Here is a 16619-nt window from a genome sequence, read left to right on the forward strand (position 1 = left end):
ATTTGTCCAGTTTCCTCAAATGTTTTAAGGACACACTACACACCATGCTGAGATATGCCAAGTTTTCAGCTAATAGCTTTTTGGGAATCACCTTGTTGCTGCAGAAATCCTATTTTCTGTCTGTCAAACTGTGTTTTCTTTGCTGTTTTTCATAGATGCAACTAAAGAAATGGGAACAAATGATGTGTCTTTGTGACAGGCTGGCACTTACCAGATGACTGCAGGACAGTGCAACAAACACCAACCCTTAGTCAGGAGAGTGAAATAAACGAACAAATGAACGTTGTCGGCAGGACTTGAACCTGCGCGGGGAAACCCCAATGGATTTCAAATCCATCACCTTAACCACTCGGCCAAAAGTGGGGCAAAAGGACTCCCCGAAAGGGGGGAAAAAGAAAAAAAGAGTAGAGAGGGGGGGGGGGGGGGAGAAAAACGTACACTATATCCACTTTTCTCTATTCTCTTATCTTCTCAACATTGTTTACACACACTTCTGAACTTATTGCAAGGTTCATGTCTCTTGTGGGATTCGAACCTGTATTGTGGCAACACCCCAACATACCACAGTGCTTTGGACATTACTAAAGCCTACTGTAGGGGGCAGCACACAAAATGTGTTAACTGTAAATGTAAATAAGTCTCCCATCATTTTTCCCCTCCTTTTTTGGTACACTCAATTATTTGAGAGACTAGCTATCTATCTGTATCACTATTTGTGCAACACAAGTGAATGAAACAAATTCCAAATTGAGCAAAGAAAGTATTTTTCAAAAATCTTTGGTTGAGACAAAGAGTGTTGGGTTTTATTAATAAATGTAAAATAATTCTCCAAGTAATTCTGGCTTCACTTTTGACAATTGCATTAAATGGATGTCACTCACACTCACTGTCGTCCTGTTTTGCAAAGGAAAATTTAATAAAAATGTGAAGGCTGTTCTTGGTTCAAGTAAAATGATCAAACTTTATTAACATTGTAACAATAATCACACCGTAACAGACGAGCAATCATCTGCGAACAGACAGACAGACAGACAGACAGACACTTAATGTAAACTTAACGCCGCAGTTAAAACGTCGCATGAAATGGAAGCTGTCCAAGCGCACTGCAGACCTCCATGGGTGGAAGAGTTTGACCACTGAAGACACACCTGTGAAAAACAAAGTCAGCCACTGCCCAATTGCCAGTACCCCTCCTCCCACAAGTGGAGTGGTAACAGTGTGTGTGAGTGGCGTTTTTCAAACGTATATTTGATAAACAATTTTATCATTTTTACCCACCTGACTGGCTGCAGCAGTCCCGGTCAACATAGATGACCTCAGGTTCAGCTTGGCCCGCATTCTTGTATCGAGTGACGATGCCATGGCACAACTCTTCCAACCCTGCACCTTCACCCGTCGTCAGAACAGAGTTCAGAACCTGGCCAAACTCGTTGCCGATATTTGTCATCCATGCAGCACTGTCCCCAATAGCACCAGCCAGCTTCTTGGTGATCTGTAAAACAAACACTACTTTCAAACTGTTTGTTGTAATTATACACGTGTGCGTGTGTCAAACCGACATTCAAGCACTTGCACCTGTAATCATATTCCTGCACATTTTTCATTTTCCCTCTATTTTCCCCTCTTCTTCTTTTTTTTTTTTTTGGGGGGGGGCAATAAATATAGCTTTCCCAGTGATAACTACTAATACAACCGATTCTCCGCAACAACCAAAAGATTCATCGCACACAAGGCCTTGAAATTGATTTTGGTCAAGACAGAGGTTTCAGAATATGAAGATCAAATTCAGAGTCTGACAGTGACTTTTAGAAGAGGATGACATTAATCATCAGCTATCTCCTAAACGAGAATTAACCACAGCTAGACAGCAGCAGGCCCCAGGACCAGCAGCAGCCAAGTGGTCAGCAGCCAAGCTGAGATTGAGATCTTACTTATGTTTTGTAAATGTTCAAAGTTCTAAAAAAGTTCAAATGAATAATACATGATAGTTATACCAAAAAACCTTGCTTCATTTGCACATTTCTTGAATGTTCTCCATCCTTTTTATTTTTTTAATCACATTTTATTGAAAAAAACGAATTGCACTTTAATACATAAATGTGATCATATTACATGTTAATCATGTATGTTGTTTATATTGCTTGTAATTGGGATGAAGTAAACATCTGTAGAGTATTTTAACATAAAATTGTTTGATTGTGTTGAATTAAAAACCCCAAAAATGCAGCGGGTCCACCAGACCAAAAAACATTGCCTGAGTAACAAAAATATGAACAGAACACAAGGGTTAATACATCTGGACACATCTGTCTGCTCTGCTCAAACACATAACCAGGCTCCGTTACCAGAGTGGAGAAAACGCCACAGATAGCCGACGAATTACTATTGCACTGACGGACAATACATGCAAAAAAGATAGTTCACATCTTAGGGCTTTCCCCGAGGAATCGGCAGAGGTTATACGGCAAATAAACAAAAAAATAAGTTACTATTTGTCTTCTGATTCTGTCGTATCACTAACATCCCCACCGTCACCACACAATGCCGGTATGAACAGCGACGCTATTACAGAGAGAACTTCCATTGGCAAAATGGCTACGTTACAAGGAAGTTGAAATACAACTTGGATAAAGTGCCGAGAGGACGGAAGATTAAATTGCATATTGTTTGTCCCACGGTTTAACATTCGGCTTATACGTGGCGTTACTTTTATGAGTATTAATCAAGTTTACAAACATTGTTCCCGTGCTTGTCACAAGCGAATGCGAAGGAAAATATGGCCGACACTCTAAAGCGTTAACCGCGCCCCCTCCAACGTCACGTCACGTGTCCCTTTTGCCCCATTTTTAATGACGTATATGCTCGTTCGGACCTGTGTTCGGACCTCGTTAGGAACTCTTTGATGTCGTTAGGAAAGTGTTCGGACCTGGATAGGAAAGTGTTCGGACCTGACAGAATGCGGCCACAACGACTTGCTGCCATAGATCAAAAGAAACGATACACCTTTCAGTGGGCGTCATTGAAACCCTCAAGGCATTTAAGGTAGTTTTACAGACACTAGAGTTTTTGTTAAATGTACAATGAAAGAGCACATACTATGTGCATTTGTATTTTCCCAATTATCAAAGGGGCTAAGGAATAGACCAATTGTGTAATATCCTTGGAGTCGAGAAAGGAGCATGTGTTCTGCTTTCGGTATGATGGTTCTCCATTTAAAGCAGCAGGTCAGTTTGGCAAACAGCAACCCTGAGTTAAGAGAATCAACATTGTTGGCAGGACTCGAACTGGCGCGGGGAAACCCCAATGGATTTCAAATCCATCGCCTTAACCTCTTGGCCACAACAACTTTCTGACATAGATCAAAAGGTTCAAAGAAAAGCATAAGTCAACAGATATTATTATTCTTTCGATATGACGGTTCTCCATTTCTTATCCATGGCCTTAATCTCTCGGCCACGACAACTTTCTGGCCTTTTGGTAGACCAATAGATGGTCTACAACAGAATGACTGGAAAACAAAAAGAACCAAGGTTTAGCAATGCACAGTTTAGTTCCAGACCTCAACCAAAACGATACACCTTTCAGTGGGCGCCATTGAAAGCCCCAAGGCATTTAAGGTAGTTTTACAGACACTAGAGTTTTTGTTAAATATACAATGACAGAGCATATACTATGTGCATTTGTATTTTCCCAATTATCAAAGGGGCTAAGGAACAGACCAATCGGTATGACGGTTCTCCATTTCTCACCATTTAAGGCAACAGGTCAATTCGGCAAACAGCAACCCTGAGTTAAGAGAATCAACGTTGTTGGCAGGACTCGAACCTGCGCGGGGAAACCCCAATGGATTTCTAATCCATCGCCTTAACCTCTCGGCCACAACAACTTGCTGACATAGATCAAAAGGTTAAAAAAAAAACATACGTCAACAGATATTAGTTCTACAAGCAATTATACCTCCATTGAATAACAGCATATACGGCAACAGATAGTCTACGACAGAATGAGTGAAAAACATGGCCTTAACCAAAGTCCTGTGCAATGGCTTGGCAGTCAAACCAAAGTCACCAGCTTGGAGAGCAGCTCGACTCACCAATTTACCTCCATGGCATTTCAGCATGGGCGCCATTGAAATGGGCGCCAATGACACGATTTCTATAGACACTGAATTTTTGTTAAACGATGACAGAGAACATACTATGTGCATTTGTATTTTCCTACTTATCAAGGGGGCAAAGGAACTGACCAATTGTTTAATATCCTAGGAGTCGAGAAAGGAGCATGTGTTCTTCTTTCGGTATGACGGTTCTCCATTTCTTATCCATCGCCTTAATCTCTCGGCCACGACAACTTTCTGGCCTTTTGGTAGACCAATAGATGGTCTACAACAGAATGACTGGAAAACAAAAAGAACCAAGGTTTAGCAATGCACAGTTTAGTTCCAGACCTCAACCAAAACGATACACCTTTCAGTGGGCGCCATTGAAATGGGCGCCAATGACACGATTTCTATAGACACAGAATTTTTGTTAAACGATGACAGAGAACATACTATGTGCATTTGTATTTTCCTACTTATCAAGGGGGCAAAGGAACTGACCAATTGTTTAATATCCTAGGAGTCGAGAAAGGAGCATGTGTTCTTCTTTCGGTATGACGGTTCTCCATTTCTTATCCATCGCCTTAATCTCTCGGCCACGACAACTTTCTGGCCTTTTGGTAGACCAATAGATGGTCTACAACAGAATGACTGGAAAACAAAAAGAACCAAGGTTTAGCAATGCACAGTTTAGTTCCAGACCTCAACCAAAACGATACACCTTTCAGTGGGCGCCATTGAAAGCCCCAAGGCATTTAAGGTAGTTTTACAGACACTAGAGTTTTTGTTAAATTTACAATGACAGAGCATATACTATGTGCATTTGTATTTTCCCAATTATCAAAGGGGCTAAGGAACAGACCAATCGGTATGACGGTTCTCCATTTCTTACTATTTAAGGCAACAGGTCAATTCGGCAAACAGCAACCCTGAGTTAAGAGAATCAACGTTGTTGGCAGGACTCGAACCTGCGCGGGGAAACCCCAATGGATTTCTTATCCATGGCCTTAATCTCTCGGCCACGACAACTTTCTGGCCTTTTGGTAGACCAATAGATGGTCTACAACAGAATGACTGGAAAACAAAAAGAACCAAGGTTTAGCAATGCACAGTTTAGTTCCAGACCTCAACCAAAACGATACACCTTTCAGTGGGCGCCATTGAAAGCCCCAAGGCATTTAAGGTAGTTTTACAGACACTAGAGTTTTTGTTAAATATACAATGACAGAGCATATACTATGTGCATTTGTATTTTCCCAATTATCAAAGGGGCTAAGGAACAGACCAATCGGTATGACGGTTCTCCATTTCTCACCATTTAAGGCAACAGGTCAATTCGGCAAACAGCAACCCTGAGTTAAGAGAATCAACGTTGTTGGCAGGACTCGAACCTGCGCGGGGAAACCCCAATGGATTTCTAATCCATCGCCTTAACCTCTCGGCCACAACAACTTGCTGACATAGATCAAAAGGTTAAAAAAAAAACATACGTCAACAGATATTAGTTCTACAAGCAATTATACCTCCATTGAATAACAGCATATACGGCAACAGATAGTCTACGACAGAATGAGTGAAAAACATGGCCTTAACCAAAGTCCTGTGCAATGGCTTGGCAGTCAAACCCAAGTCACCAGCTTGGAGAGCAGCTCGACTCACCAATTTACCTCCATGGCATTTCAGCATGGGCGCCATTGAAATGGGCGCCAATGACACGATTTCTATAGACACTGAATTTTTGTTAAACGATGACAGAGAACATACTATGTGCATTTGTATTTTCCTACTTATCAAGGGGGCAAAGGAACTGACCAATTGTTTAATATCCTAGGAGTCGAGAAAGGAGCATGTGTTCTTCTTTCGGTATGACGGTTCTCCATTTCTTATCCATGGCCTTAATCTCTCGGCCACGACAACTTTCTGGCCTTTTGGTAGACCAATAGATGGTCTACAACAGAATGACTGGAAAACAAAAAGAACCAAGGTTTAGCAATGCACAGTTTAGTTCCAGACCTCAACCAAAACGATACACCTTTCAGTGGGCGCCATTGAAATGGGCGCCAATGACACGATTTCTATAGACACAGAATTTTTGTTAAACGATGACAGAGAACATACTATGTGCATTTGTATTTTCCTACTTATCAAGGGGGCTAAGGAACAGACCAATCGGTATGACGGTTCTCCATTTCTTACTATTTAAGGCAACAGGTCAATTCGGCAAACAGCAACCCTGAGTTAAGAGAATCAACGTTGTTGGCAGGACTCGAACCTGCGCGGGGAAACCCCAATGGATTTCTAATCCATCGCCTTAACCTCTCGGCCACAACAACTTGCTGACATAGATCAAAAGGTTAAAAAAAAAACATACGTCAACAGATATTAGTTCTACAAGCAATTATACCTCCATTGAATAACAGCATATACGGCAACAGATAGTCTACGACAGAATGAGTGAAAAACATGGCCTTAACCAAAGTCCTGTGCAATGGCTTGGCAGTCAAACCCAAGTCACCAGCTTGGAGAGCAGCTCGACTCACCAATTTACCTCCATGGCATTTCAGCATGGGCGCCATTGAAATGGGCGCCAATGACACGATTTCTATAGACACTGAATTTTTGTTAAACGATGACAGAGAACATACTATGTGCATTTGTATTTTCCTACTTATCAAGGGGGCAAAGGAACTGACCAATTGTTTAATATCCTAGGAGTCGAGAAAGGAGCATGTGTTCTTCTTTCGGTATGACGGTTCTCCATTTCTTATCCATGGCCTTAATCTCTCGGCCACGACAACTTTCTGGCCTTTTGGTAGACCAATAGATGGTCTACAACAGAATGACTGGAAAACAAAAAGAACCAAGGTTTAGCAATGCACAGTTTAGTTCCAGACCTCAACCAAAACGATACACCTTTCAGTGGGCGCCATTGAAAGCCCCAAGGCATTTAAGGTAGTTTTACAGACACTAGAGTTTTTGTTAAATATACAATGACAGAGCATATACTATGTGCATTTGTATTTTCCCAATTATCAAAGGGGCTAAGGAACAGACCAATCGGTATGACGGTTCTCCATTTCTCACCATTTAAGGCAACAGGTCAATTCGGCAAACAGCAACCCTGAGTTAAGAGAATCAACGTTGTTGGCAGGACTCGAACCTGCGCGGGGAAACCCCAATGGATTTCTAATCCATCGCCTTAACCTCTCGGCCACAACAACTTGCTGACATAGATCAAAAGGTTAAAAAAAAAACATACGTCAACAGATATTAGTTCTACAAGCAATTATACCTCCATTGAATAACAGCATATACGGCAACAGATAGTCTACGACAGAATGAGTGAAAAACATGGCCTTAACCAAAGTCCTGTGCAATGGCTTGGCAGTCAAACCCAAGTCACCAGCTTGGAGAGCAGCTCGACTCACCAATTTACCTCCATGGCATTTCAGCATGGGCGCCATTGAAATGGGCGCCAATGACACGATTTCTATAGACACTGAATTTTTGTTAAACGATGACAGAGAACATACTATGTGCATTTGTATTTTCCTACTTATCAAGGGGGCAAAGGAACTGACCAATTGTTTAATATCCTAGGAGTCGAGAAAGGAGCATGTGTTCTTCTTTCGGTATGACGGTTCTCCATTTCTTATCCATGGCCTTAATCTCTCGGCCACGACAACTTTCTGGCCTTTTGGTAGACCAATAGATGGTCTACAACAGAATGACTGGAAAACAAAAAGAACCAAGGTTTAGCAATGCACAGTTTAGTTCCAGACCTCAACCAAAACGATACACCTTTCAGTGGGCGCCATTGAAATGGGCGCCAATGACACGATTTCTATAGACACAGAATTTTTGTTAAACGATGACAGAGAACATACTATGTGCATTTGTATTTTCCTACTTATCAAGGGGGCTAAGGAACAGACCAATTGTTTAATATCCTAGGAGTCGAGAAAGGAGCATGTGTTCTTCTTTCGGTATGACGGTTCTCCATTTCTTATCCATCGCCTTAATCTCTCGGCCACGACAACTTTCTGGCCTTTTGGTAGACCAATAGATGGTCTACAACAGAATGACTGGAAAACAAAAAGAACCAAGGTTTAGCAATGCACAGTTTAGTTCCAGACCTCAACCAAAACGATACACCTTTCAGTGGGCGCCATTGAAAGCCCCAAGGCATTTAAGGTAGTTTTACAGACACTAGAGTTTTTGTTAAATTTACAATGACAGAGCATATACTATGTGCATTTGTATTTTCCCAATTATCAAAGGGGCTAAGGAACAGACCAATCGGTATGACGGTTCTCCATTTCTTACTATTTAAGGCAACAGGTCAATTCAGCAAACAGCAACCCTGAGTTAAGAGAATCAACGTTGTTGGCAGGACTCGAACCTGCGCGGGGAAACCCCAATGGATTTCTAATCCATCGCCTTAACCTCTCGGCCACAACAACTTGCTGACATAGATCAAAAGGTTAAAAAAAAAACATACGTCAACAGATATTAGTTCTACAAGCAATTATACCTCCATTGAATAACAGCATATACGGCAACAGATAGTCTACGACAGAATGAGTGAAAAACATGGCCTTAACCAAAGTCCTGTGCAATGGCTTGGCAGTCAAACCCAAGTCACCAGCTTGGAGAGCAGCTCGACTCACCAATTTACCTCCATGGCATTTCAGCATGGGCGCCATTGAAATGGGCGCCAATGACACGATTTCTATAGACACTGAATTTTTGTTAAACGATGACAGAGAACATACTATGTGCATTTGTATTTTCCTACTTATCAAGGGGGCAAAGGAACTGACCAATTGTTTAATATCCTAGGAGTCGAGAAAGGAGCATGTGTTCTTCTTTCGGTATGACGGTTCTCCATTTCTTATCCATGGCCTTAATCTCTCGGCCACGACAACTTTCTGGCCTTTTGGTAGACCAATAGATGGTCTACAACAGAATGACTGGAAAACAAAAAGAACCAAGGTTTAGCAATGCACAGTTTAGTTCCAGACCTCAACCAAAACGATACACCTTTCAGTGGGCGCCATTGAAATGGGCGCCAATGACACGATTTCTATAGACACAGAATTTTTGTTAAACGATGACAGAGAACATACTATGTGCATTTGTATTTTCCTACTTATCAAGGGGGCAAAGGAACTGACCAATTGTTTAATATCCTAGGAGTCGAGAAAGGAGCATGTGTTCTTCTTTCGGTATGACGGTTCTCCATTTCTTATCCATGGCCTTAATCTCTCGGCCACGACAACTTTCTGGCCTTTTGGTAGACCAATAGATGGTCTACAACAGAATGACTGGAAAACAAAAAGAACCAAGGTTTAGCAATGCACAGTTTAGTTCCAGACCTCAACCAAAACGATACACCTTTCAGTGGGCGCCATTGAAATGGGCGCCAATGACACGATTTCTATAGACACAGAATTTTTGTTAAACGATGACAGAGAACATACTATGTGCATTTGTATTTTCCTACTTATCAAGGGGGCAAAGGAACTGACCAATTGTTTAATATCCTAGGAGTCGAGAAAGGAGCATGTGTTCTTCTTTCGGTATGACGGTTCTCCATTTCTTATCCATCGCCTTAATCTCTCGGCCACGACAACTTTCTGGCCTTTTGGTAGACCAATAGATGGTCTACAACAGAATGACTGGAAAACAAAAAGAACCAAGGTTTAGCAATGCACAGTTTAGTTCCAGACCTCAACCAAAACGATACACCTTTCAGTGGGCGCCATTGAAAGCCCCAAGGCATTTAAGGTAGTTTTACAGACACTAGAGTTTTTGTTAAATTTACAATGACAGAGCATATACTATGTGCATTTGTATTTTCCCAATTATCAAAGGGGCTAAGGAACAGACCAATCGGTATGACGGTTCTCCATTTCTTACTATTTAAGGCAACAGGTCAATTCGGCAAACAGCAACCCTGAGTTAAGAGAATCAACGTTGTTGGCAGGACTCGAACCTGCGCGGGGAAACCCCAATGGATTTCTAATCCATCGCCTTAACCTCTCGGCCACAACAACTTGCTGACATAGATCAAAAGGTTAAAAAAAAAACATACGTCAACAGATATTAGTTCTACAAGCAATTATACCTCCATTGAATAACAGCATATACGGCAACAGATAGTCTACGACAGAATGAGTGAAAAACATGGCCTTAACCAAAGTCCTGTGCAATGGCTTGGCAGTCAAACCCAAGTCACCAGCTTGGAGAGCAGCTCGACTCACCAATTTACCTCCATGGCATTTCAGCATGGGCGCCATTGAAATGGGCGCCAATGACACGATTTCTATAGACACTGAATTTTTGTTAAACGATGACAGAGAACATACTATGTGCATTTGTATTTTCCTACTTATCAAGGGGGCAAAGGAACTGACCAATTGTTTAATATCCTAGGAGTCGAGAAAGGAGCATGTGTTCTTCTTTCGGTATGACGGTTCTCCATTTCTTATCCATGGCCTTAATCTCTCGGCCACGACAACTTTCTGGCCTTTTGGTAGACCAATAGATGGTCTACAACAGAATGACTGGAAAACAAAAAGAACCAAGGTTTAGCAATGCACAGTTTAGTTCCAGACCTCAACCAAAACGATACACCTTTCAGTGGGCGCCATTGAAAGCCCCAAGGCATTTAAGGTAGTTTTACAGACACTAGAGTTTTTGTTAAATTTACAATGACAGAGCATATACTATGTGCATTTGTATTTTCCCAATTATCAAAGGGGCTAAGGAACAGACCAATCGGTATGACGGTTCTCCATTTCTTACTATTTAAGGCAACAGGTCAATTCAGCAAACAGCAACCCTGAGTTAAGAGAATCAACGTTGTTGGCAGGACTCGAACCTGCGCGGGGAAACCCCAATGGATTTCTAATCCATCGCCTTAACCTCTCGGCCACAACAACTTGCTGACATAGATCAAAAGGTTAAAAAAAAAACATACGTCAACAGATATTAGTTCTACAAGCAATTATACCTCCATTGAATAACAGCATATACGGCAACAGATAGTCTACGACAGAATGAGTGAAAAACATGGCCTTAACCAAAGTCCTGTGCAATGGCTTGGCAGTCAAACCCAAGTCACCAGCTTGGAGAGCAGCTCGACTCACCAATTTACCTCCATGGCATTTCAGCATGGGCGCCATTGAAATGGGCGCCAATGACACGATTTCTATAGACACTGAATTTTTGTTAAACGATGACAGAGAACATACTATGTGCATTTGTATTTTCCTACTTATCAAGGGGGCAAAGGAACTGACCAATTGTTTAATATCCTAGGAGTCGAGAAAGGAGCATGTGTTCTTCTTTCGGTATGACGGTTCTCCATTTCTTATCCATGGCCTTAATCTCTCGGCCACGACAACTTTCTGGCCTTTTGGTAGACCAATAGATGGTCTACAACAGAATGACTGGAAAACAAAAAGAACCAAGGTTTAGCAATGCACAGTTTAGTTCCAGACCTCAACCAAAACGATACACCTTTCAGTGGGCGCCATTGAAATGGGCGCCAATGACACGATTTCTATAGACACAGAATTTTTGTTAAACGATGACAGAGAACATACTATGTGCATTTGTATTTTCCTACTTATCAAGGGGGCAAAGGAACTGACCAATTGTTTAATATCCTAGGAGTCGAGAAAGGAGCATGTGTTCTTCTTTCGGTATGACGGTTCTCCATTTCTTATCCATGGCCTTAATCTCTCGGCCACGACAACTTTCTGGCCTTTTGGTAGACCAATAGATGGTCTACAACAGAATGACTGGAAAACAAAAAGAACCAAGGTTTAGCAATGCACAGTTTAGTTCCAGACCTCAACCAAAACGATACACCTTTCAGTGGGCGCCATTGAAATGGGCGCCAATGACACGATTTCTATAGACACAGAATTTTTGTTAAACGATGACAGAGAACATACTATGTGCATTTGTATTTTCCTACTTATCAAGGGGGCAAAGGAACTGACCAATTGTTTAATATCCTAGGAGTCGAGAAAGGAGCATGTGTTCTTCTTTCGGTATGACGGTTCTCCATTTCTTATCCATGGCCTTAATCTCTCGGCCACGACAACTTTCTGGCCTTTTGGTAGACCAATAGATGGTCTACAACAGAATGACTGGAAAACAAAAAGAACCAAGGTTTAGCAATGCACAGTTTAGTTCCAGACCTCAACCAAAACGATACACCTTTCAGTGGGCGCCATTGAAAGCCCCAAGGCATTTAAGGTAGTTTTACAGACACTAGAGTTTTTGTTAAATTTACAATGACAGAGCATATACTATGTGCATTTGTATTTTCCCAATTATCAAAGGGGCTAAGGAACAGACCAATCGGTATGACGGTTCTCCATTTCTTACTATTTAAGGCAACAGGTCAATTCGGCAAACAGCAACCCTGAGTTAAGAGAATCAACGTTGTTGGCAGGACTCGAACCTGCGCGGGGAAACCCCAATGGATTTCTAATCCATCGCCTTAACCTCTCGGCCACAACAACTTGCTGACATAGATCAAAAGGTTAAAAAAAAAACATACGTCAACAGATATTAGTTCTACAAGCAATTATACCTCCATTGAATAACAGCATATACGGCAACAGATAGTCTACGACAGAATGAGTGAAAAACATGGCCTTAACCAAAGTCCTGTGCAATGGCTTGGCAGTCAAACCCAAGTCACCAGCTTGGAGAGCAGCTCGACTCACCAATTTACCTCCATGGCATTTCAGCATGGGCGCCATTGAAATGGGCGCCAATGACACGATTTCTATAGACACTGAATTTTTGTTAAACGATGACAGAGAACATACTATGTGCATTTGTATTTTCCTACTTATCAAGGGGGCAAAGGAACTGACCAATTGTTTAATATCCTAGGAGTCGAGAAAGGAGCATGTGTTCTTCTTTCGGTATGACGGTTCTCCATTTCTTATCCATGGCCTTAATCTCTCGGCCACGACAACTTTCTGGCCTTTTGGTAGACCAATAGATGGTCTACAACAGAATGACTGGAAAACAAAAAGAACCAAGGTTTAGCAATGCACAGTTTAGTTCCAGACCTCAACCAAAACGATACACCTTTCAGTGGGCGCCATTGAAAGCCCCAAGGCATTTAAGGTAGTTTTACAGACACTAGAGTTTTTGTTAAATTTACAATGACAGAGCATATACTATGTGCATTTGTATTTTCCCAATTATCAAAGGGGCTAAGGAACAGACCAATCGGTATGACGGTTCTCCATTTCTTACTATTTAAGGCAACAGGTCAATTCAGCAAACAGCAACCCTGAGTTAAGAGAATCAACGTTGTTGGCAGGACTCGAACCTGCGCGGGGAAACCCCAATGGATTTCTAATCCATCGCCTTAACCTCTCGGCCACAACAACTTGCTGACATAGATCAAAAGGTTAAAAAAAAAACATACGTCAACAGATATTAGTTCTACAAGCAATTATACCTCCATTGAATAACAGCATATACGGCAACAGATAGTCTACGACAGAATGAGTGAAAAACATGGCCTTAACCAAAGTCCTGTGCAATGGCTTGGCAGTCAAACCCAAGTCACCAGCTTGGAGAGCAGCTCGACTCACCAATTTACCTCCATGGCATTTCAGCATGGGCGCCATTGAAATGGGCGCCAATGACACGATTTCTATAGACACTGAATTTTTGTTAAACGATGACAGAGAACATACTATGTGCATTTGTATTTTCCTACTTATCAAGGGGGCAAAGGAACTGACCAATTGTTTAATATCCTAGGAGTCGAGAAAGGAGCATGTGTTCTTCTTTCGGTATGACGGTTCTCCATTTCTTATCCATGGCCTTAATCTCTCGGCCACGACAACTTTCTGGCCTTTTGGTAGACCAATAGATGGTCTACAACAGAATGACTGGAAAACAAAAAGAACCAAGGTTTAGCAATGCACAGTTTAGTTCCAGACCTCAACCAAAACGATACACCTTTCAGTGGGCGCCATTGAAATGGGCGCCAATGACACGATTTCTATAGACACAGAATTTTTGTTAAACGATGACAGAGAACATACTATGTGCATTTGTATTTTCCTACTTATCAAGGGGGCAAAGGAACTGACCAATTGTTTAATATCCTAGGAGTCGAGAAAGGAGCATGTGTTCTTCTTTCGGTATGACGGTTCTCCATTTCTTATCCATGGCCTTAATCTCTCGGCCACGACAACTTTCTGGCCTTTTGGTAGACCAATAGATGGTCTACAACAGAATGACTGGAAAACAAAAAGAACCAAGGTTTAGCAATGCACAGTTTAGTTCCAGACCTCAACCAAAACGATACACCTTTCAGTGGGCGCCATTGAAATGGGCGCCAATGACACGATTTCTATAGACACAGAATTTTTGTTAAACGATGACAGAGAACATACTATGTGCATTTGTATTTTCCTACTTATCAAGGGGGCAAAGGAACTGACCAATTGTTTAATATCCTAGGAGTCGAGAAAGGAGCATGTGTTCTTCTTTCGGTATGACGGTTCTCCATTTCTTATCCATCGCCTTAATCTCTCGGCCACGACAACTTTCTGGCCTTTTGGTAGACCAATAGATGGTCTACAACAGAATGACTGGAAAACAAAAAGAACCAAGGTTTAGCAATGCACAGTTTAGTTCCAGACCTCAACCAAAACGATACACCTTTCAGTGGGCGCCATTGAAAGCCCCAAGGCATTTAAGGTAGTTTTACAGACACTAGAGTTTTTGTTAAATTTACAATGACAGAGCATATACTATGTGCATTTGTATTTTCCCAATTATCAAAGGGGCTAAGGAACAGACCAATCGGTATGACGGTTCTCCATTTCTTACTATTTAAGGCAACAGGTCAATTCGGCAAACAGCAACCCTGAGTTAAGAGAATCAACGTTGTTGGCAGGACTCGAACCTGCGCGGGGAAACCCCAATGGATTTCTAATCCATCGCCTTAACCTCTCGGCCACAACAACTTGCTGACATAGATCAAAAGGTTAAAAAAAAAACATACGTCAACAGATATTAGTTCTACAAGCAATTATACCTCCATTGAATAACAGCATATACGGCAACAGATAGTCTACGACAGAATGAGTGAAAAACATGGCCTTAACCAAAGTCCTGTGCAATGGCTTGGCAGTCAAACCCAAGTCACCAGCTTGGAGAGCAGCTCGACTCACCAATTTACCTCCATGGCATTTCAGCATGGGCGCCATTGAAATGGGCGCCAATGACACGATTTCTATAGACACTGAATTTTTGTTAAACGATGACAGAGAACATACTATGTGCATTTGTATTTTCCTACTTATCAAGGGGGCAAAGGAACTGACCAATTGTTTAATATCCTAGGAGTCGAGAAAGGAGCATGTGTTCTTCTTTCGGTATGACGGTTCTCCATTTCTTATCCATGGCCTTAATCTCTCGGCCACGACAACTTTCTGGCCTTTTGGTAGACCAATAGATGGTCTACAACAGAATGACTGGAAAACAAAAAGAACCAAGGTTTAGCAATGCACAGTTTAGTTCCAGACCTCAACCAAAACGATACACCTTTCAGTGGGCGCCATTGAAATGGGCGCCAATGACACGATTTCTATAGACACAGAATTTTTGTTAAACGATGACAGAGAACATACTATGTGCATTTGTATTTTCCTACTTATCAAGGGGGCAAAGGAACTGACCAATTGTTTAATATCCTAGGAGTCGAGAAAGGAGCATGTGTTCTTCTTTCGGTATGACGGTTCTCCATTTCTTATCCATCGCCTTAATCTCTCGGCCACGACAACTTTCTGGCCTTTTGGTAGACCAATAGATGGTCTACAACAGAATGACTGGAAAACAAAAAGAACCAAGGTTTAGCAATGCACAGTTTAGTTCCAGACCTCAACCAAAACGATACACCTTTCAGTGGGCGCCATTGAAAGCCCCAAGGCATTTAAGGTAGTTTTACAGACACTAGAGTTTTTGTTAAATTTACAATGACAGAGCATATACTATGTGCATTTGTATTTTCCCAATTATCAAAGGGGCTAAGGAACAGACCAATCGGTATGACGGTTCTCCATTTCTTACTATTTAAGGCAACAGGTCAATTCGGCAAACAGCAACCCTGAGTTAAGAGAATCAACGTTGTTGGCAGGACTCGAACCTGCGCGGGGAAACCCCAATGGATTTCTAATCCATCGCCTTAACCTCTCGGCCACAACAACTTGCTGACATAGATCAAAAGGTTAAAAAAAAAACATACGTCAACAGATATTAGTTCTACAAGCAATTATACCTCCATTGAATGACAGCATATACGGCAACAGATAGTCTACGACAGAATGAGTGAAAAACATGGCCTTAACCAAAGTCCTGTGCAATGGCTTGGCAGTCAAACCCAAGTCACCAGCTTGGAGAGCAGCTCGACTCACCAATTTACCTCCATGGCATTTCAGCATGGGCGCCATTGAAATGG

General features: G+C 41.8%; 13 non-coding genes across 13 annotated transcripts; all 13 read right to left on the minus strand.

Moving 5' to 3' along the window:
- Positions 1–281: 281 nt before the first annotated feature.
- trnas-uga (transfer RNA serine (anticodon UGA)) lies at positions 282–366 on the minus strand. The gene has a single exon. It is a non-coding gene; the product is annotated as a tRNA-Ser (tRNA).
- Positions 367–3264: 2898 nt separating this feature from the next.
- Positions 3265–3346, minus strand: trnas-uga (transfer RNA serine (anticodon UGA)). Its single transcript has one exon. It is a non-coding gene; the product is annotated as a tRNA-Ser (tRNA).
- Positions 3347–3804: 458 nt separating this feature from the next.
- trnas-aga (transfer RNA serine (anticodon AGA)) lies at positions 3805–3886 on the minus strand. Its single transcript has one exon. It is a non-coding gene; the product is annotated as a tRNA-Ser (tRNA).
- A 1583-nt stretch (positions 3887–5469) lies between these two features.
- Positions 5470–5551, minus strand: trnas-aga (transfer RNA serine (anticodon AGA)). Its single transcript has one exon. It is a non-coding gene; the product is annotated as a tRNA-Ser (tRNA).
- A 799-nt stretch (positions 5552–6350) lies between these two features.
- trnas-aga (transfer RNA serine (anticodon AGA)) lies at positions 6351–6432 on the minus strand. Its single transcript has one exon. It is a non-coding gene; the product is annotated as a tRNA-Ser (tRNA).
- Positions 6433–7238: 806 nt separating this feature from the next.
- trnas-aga (transfer RNA serine (anticodon AGA)) lies at positions 7239–7320 on the minus strand. The gene has a single exon. It is a non-coding gene; the product is annotated as a tRNA-Ser (tRNA).
- A 1160-nt stretch (positions 7321–8480) lies between these two features.
- Positions 8481–8562, minus strand: trnas-aga (transfer RNA serine (anticodon AGA)). Its single transcript has one exon. It is a non-coding gene; the product is annotated as a tRNA-Ser (tRNA).
- Positions 8563–10076: 1514 nt separating this feature from the next.
- Positions 10077–10158, minus strand: trnas-aga (transfer RNA serine (anticodon AGA)). The gene has a single exon. It is a non-coding gene; the product is annotated as a tRNA-Ser (tRNA).
- An 806-nt stretch (positions 10159–10964) lies between these two features.
- On the minus strand, positions 10965–11046 carry trnas-aga (transfer RNA serine (anticodon AGA)). The gene has a single exon. It is a non-coding gene; the product is annotated as a tRNA-Ser (tRNA).
- A 1514-nt stretch (positions 11047–12560) lies between these two features.
- On the minus strand, positions 12561–12642 carry trnas-aga (transfer RNA serine (anticodon AGA)). Its single transcript has one exon. It is a non-coding gene; the product is annotated as a tRNA-Ser (tRNA).
- Positions 12643–13448: 806 nt separating this feature from the next.
- On the minus strand, positions 13449–13530 carry trnas-aga (transfer RNA serine (anticodon AGA)). Its single transcript has one exon. It is a non-coding gene; the product is annotated as a tRNA-Ser (tRNA).
- Positions 13531–15044: 1514 nt separating this feature from the next.
- trnas-aga (transfer RNA serine (anticodon AGA)) lies at positions 15045–15126 on the minus strand. The gene has a single exon. It is a non-coding gene; the product is annotated as a tRNA-Ser (tRNA).
- Positions 15127–16286: 1160 nt separating this feature from the next.
- trnas-aga (transfer RNA serine (anticodon AGA)) lies at positions 16287–16368 on the minus strand. The gene has a single exon. It is a non-coding gene; the product is annotated as a tRNA-Ser (tRNA).
- Between the last annotated feature and the right edge of the window lie 251 nt (positions 16369–16619).

The sequence above is a fragment of the Leuresthes tenuis genome, unplaced genomic scaffold (assembly GCF_036924035.1).
Source record: "Leuresthes tenuis unplaced genomic scaffold, fLeuTen1.0.hap1 SCAF_2, whole genome shotgun sequence".
Lineage (NCBI taxonomy): Eukaryota > Metazoa > Chordata > Actinopteri > Atheriniformes > Atherinopsidae > Leuresthes > Leuresthes tenuis.